The sequence below is a fragment of the Mastomys coucha genome, unplaced genomic scaffold (assembly GCF_008632895.1).
Source record: "Mastomys coucha isolate ucsf_1 unplaced genomic scaffold, UCSF_Mcou_1 pScaffold15, whole genome shotgun sequence".
In the NCBI taxonomy this organism is placed as follows: Eukaryota; Metazoa; Chordata; class Mammalia; order Rodentia; family Muridae; genus Mastomys; species Mastomys coucha.
Genome location: NW_022196897.1, coordinates 92,216,234 through 92,223,487, shown reverse-complemented (window position 1 = coordinate 92,223,487; position 7,254 = coordinate 92,216,234).

Here is a 7,254-nt window from a genome sequence, read left to right as displayed (position 1 = left end):
GAGAGAGAGAGACAGAGAGACAGAGAGAGACAGAGACAGAGAGAGACAGAGACAGAGAGACAGAGAGAGAGAGGGAGGGAGAGAGAGGGAGGGAGGGAGGAGGGAAAGAGAGAGAGAGAGACAGAGAGAGAGACAGAGAGATAGAGAGAGGTGTGCTTTGTATAGTATGTGACAACTGACTAGCCGTCCTGGCTGAAATTATATCCCCTAAAATTAAAAAGGAGCCATTTCAACCTGGTCTGTGGCCTCTGTGCTGAGACTAATTGGTTTCCAAGGTCTGGAAAGGAAGGGAGAGAGGCAGAAGGCGCCCCTTATTAAAAAAAAAAAAAAAAAAAAGATCAAACGGAATTCGCTTGAAAATATTTCCCTTTTACAATGGACTTTCCTGACACTTGAATTTTAAATAGTCCATCTCTTATGCTCAGGCAGGAATGAAGGGGAAATGGGCTTACTGATGTACTTTCATTGTACAGCATGCCCTGAGTGTCAGTGCTTGCCTGATGTGCTGAGGGAAAAGGACAGTGCCTTCTCTTGCCCAGCACAAATCACAGCAAGTGACACTGACAGTAAAGGATACCAAAGATGAAGGTGAGGGGCAATTTCATATTTTGCTGTCTTTTGGCTTTTCAGCCCAACCATGAACATGGACTAGAAATATGTTCTTTTAAGATACTGGGTTTTGTCCCCCAGAAGAGTTAGCAATACACCCCTCTCTGTAAATAGTTTGAAATTTAAGACTAATTAGACTGATTTCATCAGTCCAAATAATATCACTGTGCACCCCCCCCCCCACACACACACACACACTGAATCATCAGTTGAAACAGGCATACTAGTTTGAACATAGTTTGAGATCTAAATATGGGCAAGCAGACTGTAAATAACAACGTGCTCTGTTTTACTAGCACACTTTAACGTGATAAAAAATCAAGTGTGTGGCTCTTTACAAAGTTGGGGGAAATTTGTATCATTTTATTGAGTAGGGGAAACTGAGGAAAATAATACTTAAAACAAATTTTCAGTATAAGAAGAAAACCAACCTTACTGGGTCCCTGTTTATAGATAATTATCCAGCAATGACCAAGTTGTATGTGGGTTGATAATTTTTATTTCCATGAGGCTGTGAAAGTTGAACAAACAAACAAAAAAGCTGGAGAAATGTAAATGAATTTAAACTGTAAGTCAGGAACAAGAGTACATCACTTTTTAAATAATTCTTAGCATGTGCATTTGAACTTACATTTTGAGATATTGTCCACAGGAATAGGTGCATACTCTAAAAGCTTACTTTCAAAATGATCGGATGCAGACCACATCCATTTCCTGATACTGTAAATCCCTGAAAAATATCTCTTCAGAATGCATTTTAGGGAAGAAAACGAGGGAGCCATGGCAGAACTTTGGGGAGCAGCTTGGAAGCAAGGGGTACTTCTTCCCCTAAAGGTTCAGTGCTTTGTTGGAATTCAGGATCAGCCTCCTGTAAGAAACACTCCTACAACAGAACACACTAAAACCCCGCTTAGTCCCACAGCCCTTTAAAGGAATAAAATCATTAACTTTCTTTGGATAACTTCAATGAAATTAAGTACATCTCATGAAAAAATACAGCTGTGTGTGTTCCTTTTGTCTTTAATTTGTTCAAGTTTTTTATAATAATTTTCCATCAAAATGTGAGATATCACTAGAAATGAGAGTAGCTTGTAGCACTACCACTAAGATATGATAAAAATAAATACTCGACAACAAACTACTTTTTTAAACTCCTGAATCCCGATGGTCCTCACTTTTCAAAATAGTTTCTGGTGTGTTTATTGTAATTCCTGCTCAAGGTTGTCAAGCTCTGCCTTATATTCCTCTCTACCCTCCACACATATGTACAGTGCACACATAGACACTTGAAAATGGTTGTTAAATGACCACATGAATTAACAGATGAAAAAGCAAAGGACAGAAGGCATCAGTGAGAAAGTCAAATGAACAAAGAAGAAAAAAATCCACACTGGGTCTGCAAGAAAGGAAGTGACGTCATAAGGCTGGTATTGGGCAAATCAGAACTTTCCACGTAGGTAAAATAGTTCAGTTTAAAGGGGTTTTTGTTCATGTCTCTAGAAATTTAAGACTGTTTTACAAAATTATTTTCTCAGCGTTTAACCAGAAACTGAACACTGACTATTCTGTGCCTGACCCATACTGCAAAAGAAAAGAAACTTGAATAAAATTGGTACCTAAATATCTGCAAAGACAGTTTGTCAAGATATGGTCTCAAAAGGGACCCATGTGATTAATCTGATACTTGGATATGTCTTTTTGTGACACATTCAAAATAAATGTAAGAATAACTTGGGGGTTCATTTTATTTAAAACTTCTTTTTGGTTAACGAAGTATATATGACTGAGAAAGATTTGAGACACATTAGAATAGATGAAATTTTACTTCTTGAAAAGTTTTATAATCAGGATACTGGAAAAGGTAAATTTGATTTAGTTTTGCTAGTAGCAGAACTAATGACAAGCAAGGAAGATGTGAAAATCTTAGAAATTTACAAAATATTAATTCTTACCATTTTAGTAAGTGACGTCTAGCATGTCTCAGAAGTATCATATTTACTACAAATAGTGGATATATTTATTATGAATATAATTTAATATTATAATGAGCTTATATGAGCATATAATGAGCTAGGCAAATTTATTTTGTTGTGCTAAGGATTGAACCTACAGCCTTGTGCATATGAGGCTACAACCCAGCTGTATTTAAACGCTACAATAGGGGAAATTTAAAAGATGCTGAGCATGGGTTAACGTATTTTCAGTTTTAATATCCATTCTAACAGATTTGCATGAATTTTGCTATCAGTTTTTATATACTATACTACTAAGCCTTTTGACATGCCAAATTTTCCCAATTTTGGAAAAGTTTGTAGAATTTGGGGAAGGTTTGTCAGGGAGGAGAGTACATTCTCACAGAAGTACAGCTAAAATATTCTTAAAAGATGAATAATGTGGGAAAGCCATGTAATCTGCAAACAGGGCCAGTGTGCCATTTTTTTTTCAAAATGGATAATTCAATTTAACAAGGTAGCATAATTTTTCTTCTCAAAAAAAAAAAAGTGTGCAGATACAACTTCTAAAACCGAGTTCAGAGAAAACAGAAACTAAAAATTTCCCCACTAGCATAATAATTCAATTACAGAACTGCTACATCCTAAAAAACTTTATTACATTTATTTATTTAGTATATATGTGAGTATGTAGGTGAGTGTGTAATGTATGACAGTGGGATGTCATGATGCATGTGTGATCAGGGGATAACTTGCTGGGGCCAGAGACTTGATTCAGGTGATCAGGTTTGGTGACAAATATCTTTCTCCACCAAGCCATTGTGCTGGACTATAAACTCATAGTTTGGAGGTCTTGTTCTGGGCCCAACACAGATCTTTTTCTAAACCTTTTAATAACTTACTCATACACCATATAAAGGCATGTGGGCATTTTGTCTGCGTGTCTGTCTGTAGGTCTCATGTATGGAGTACACAGGAGGAGTATGGAGTACACAGGAGGATGGAGTAGTGACTCGGAGTCACAGACAGTTGTGAACTGCCATGTGGGTGCTGGGAATCTTCTTTGCAAGAACAACCAGTGCTCTTAACCCTTGAGCCATCTCTCCAGTCCTAGACATAGTTCTTACACTGTGCTGATGAGCCACTTGTGCCCAAAGTAGGGATCTTTTCCTCAACATCACGAAATACAGCAGTCCCTTGATATCCACAAGTAATTGCTCCCCAGCCCTCTCTGCCTCTTAGCTATCATAATCTGAACATGCCAAAGTCCTTTATATAAAATGGCATAGTATTATCTGTATGACATGCACATCCCCCAGCACATTTATCTCTAGGTTACTTAAAATAACTAATACAATGCAAATGCTATGTAAATAGTTGTAAATACTGCTGGGGAACAATGACAAAAAGCAGAATGCATTGATAGTGTAGATGCAATTGCTTTTTGAATATTTATATCTAAAGTTGATTGAGCCTGAGAGTGCAGAACCCATGGATACCTGGGACCAACTCCCTACAGTCTCATGGGGTGAATGAAGGCTTCCTGTGGAAGAAAGGAGCATAAAGATTATCACAGAAACGAGACAGATGCCAGGGTGTGGGTGGCCAGGTATGGAGAGTGATGGGTTTTTGCAGTGGGATGGGGATTTGGAACTGATAGAGCTGGTGGCCAGAGCTGCAGGGCTAAGCTAAAGAAGATTGAAGGTCAGAGCTGAGCCCTTGTTCAAGATGTTTGACTTTATCCTGAGGGCAACCGGAAATTGTTTAAAGATCTTAAATAGAAGAACGGTGACACGATGACATTAGTGTTCTGTAAAGGTCATTCTTCCCCAGTGCGGAGAGTAGATTTCAGGAGGCTACAATGAGCATACTGAGGCCAACAAGGAGGTTCTGAAGCCCTTGTTTTGAAGGGGATGCCAATTTCATAAGGATGATTATGAAGATGAGACATGGGAAGGCAGAAATGCATTCAAGAAATTTGAATGCATTTTAAATAATAATTTTTTAAAATGCTTACCAGAATCTTGATAATTGGGTTGCAGGCATGTGACCCCCAGCCACAGATGCAGGTCTCTACTGCCCAGTGACATCATCCTTAATCCCCTAATCCAGTCTCACCCCAGCCTTGCTGAGTCTTCTAGCCATCCTCCCCACACCATATACGTGTCTTTTGGAATCTCACATTTTAGGAAGAACCCCAACACTAAATGTAACAGTTGTATTAAATGCCATTAGTGTGCCTGGGTCTACGCTTAAAAAGCTTAAAGCATTCGATGCTGTACATTTAGTATTGACTGATTTTGTGGATTTGTTCTCTTTTCCTATGAAATATAAATGCAGGAGGTAACTGTAGTTCTGTTTTCCTTTCAAAACTTTTGTAGGTAAAAGTTCCACATCTGATCTTATCAGAACTAATTCACTTATTTTTAGTATTGCACAGAAAATTCTAAAGGGGTTATTAACAAATGATTCTCTTTTTTTTTATTTATTTTTTAATTGAAATCTTCAAAGAGCTGTAGAGATGGCTCATCAGCTAAGAGTACATACTGCTCTTCCTGAGGACCTGAGTTCAGTTCTCATTAACCATGTCAGGTGGCTTCCAAACACCTATAGTTCCAACTCCAGAAGATCCTGTGCCCTCTTCTGGACTAGAAACTATAGGTGTCTGCATGTATATGGTGGGTGTGTGTGCATGCACACTTACACACACACACATACACACACACATACACACATACACACACACACACAGATTCACAAAAAATATATATTTAAAACTTCAGTGAAGAAGTCTTCAAAGAAACAGATATGCTTTCAGGGAGGCTGAAATATAGACAGAATGACAACAAATAACAATATTATTCTCTTGATAGTGGGATGGTCCCATGTGGACCTTGTTAGTCTTGAAAAAAATCTACTATAAGAATAATAATCCAGTGGCTGGGCTCCTTGCTTCAAGCTGTCACTACACTCCTCCTTAGCAGCTCAGACTGCAAAGAGGAAGTGAATGGAAATTAATAGAGACATTTAGGACCAAGGCAATGACAACTATATTTTCCAACTTTACTCCTTTCTTGGTGTGTCTGTGTTTTGAAACTTCCATTTGTATTTCTTTTGTCCTCCAGATTCCCCACAGTGCTGGGTAAATAAAGTAAGATTTCTACTTAAGACAATGGTTGAAAAGCCAAGATCTTGGCCATGTGGTTTTACCAGCTGCATCAAATTAAAGGAACATTTACTAGAAAGTAGCTTTTGTTTTGTTTTGTTTTAGGTAAAAACACAGTACAACATTAAAACCCACATTCTGCACTTAGTGCAGAAGGAACTTAAAAGAACAACACAGCTTTATGTTCCCTTTTTAAATACTTAATTACCTTAAGAAAGACTAGAAGATACAGATCAGAAAATAAAGGACTAGATTAAAATTAATTCCATCACTCAGGAATATCTACTGTGAACATTTAGTTAAATAGATTTCCAGTCAAGTGTATTTTCCAACTCAGAAGACAGTTGGGAATTCAGAGGGCAGAGCAGGGTCTATCCCTAGCACTGCCTCTATAACTCACGCAAGTTCCATAAGCCCTTTGTGCCTTATTTTTTTCTTTGTAGAAAGGTCCTGCTCTGTAAAAATTTCTATGAGGAATAAATGAATTAATATTTTTAAAAAGTTTAGATAACACCTGAAACATCCAACAACCATAGTTGTGTAACCCACTTGAAATCTTCACATAAAATTATATTTATATTATATTTTATATATTTTATATATTTATATATATATTTATATATTTTATATATTTATATTATATATTATATAATATATTATATATATTATATTTATCTTTCACATAAAATTATATTTATCTTTCACATAAAATTAATATGAATAATATTATGATAATATAATAAAATAATATGAATAATATGAATAAAAACATTTGCATCTAGTTGTCAGGTTAGCACAAATTATACTAATTCCCTGGCTTTTTGATTGTTCGTTTGTTCTTGATCCATAGGTGATATTTGACAACCACAAATTAAAGAGTTAATATTTTGCTAACTACCATTGGATTATCATTTTTGTTACATCCAGATTCAAAGACAAGAGAAGTACATTCATTGAAAAGTGTCAATGAACTGATACTGACTTTGTATCACTAATTGGTGATAGAACCCTGATCTGCAAACTCAGAGCTGCAATGAACCCTAGTCTGCGTCATTCTTGTGAAAGCAGGAACTTCATTGGTAAAGGCAACAGTATGAGAAAGCTACAGAACTTGAGAGAGATCTTTCAGATGCTGGCCATTTTATTTGGTAAATTGCATGGCTGTTGCTTTTCCACAGCTGGGAGATGAAGAATATGAAAGCATATATGGCCAAGGCTTAACCTATCATAATATTTGTGTATCAGAATTCCAGTCTGCAGTGAGCTAAACCTTCACTGAAGACACAGACTAATCTAGTTGAACAAACATCTGCTGCTGTGGCACCAACGCTGTGGGTAGCCTGTGATTTCTACACATTTTGTTTTGCAAAAGGTTAAGGGATTAAAGATTTTTTAAAAGGTGGTAGAGGGTTCCAAGTACATGACATGATTGTAAGGAAATATCACAAAGAAACTGTACCATTAATACATATTTTTAAAGAAGGGAAAGGAAAGGGAAGGGAAGAAGAGGAGAGGGGAGGGGAGGAG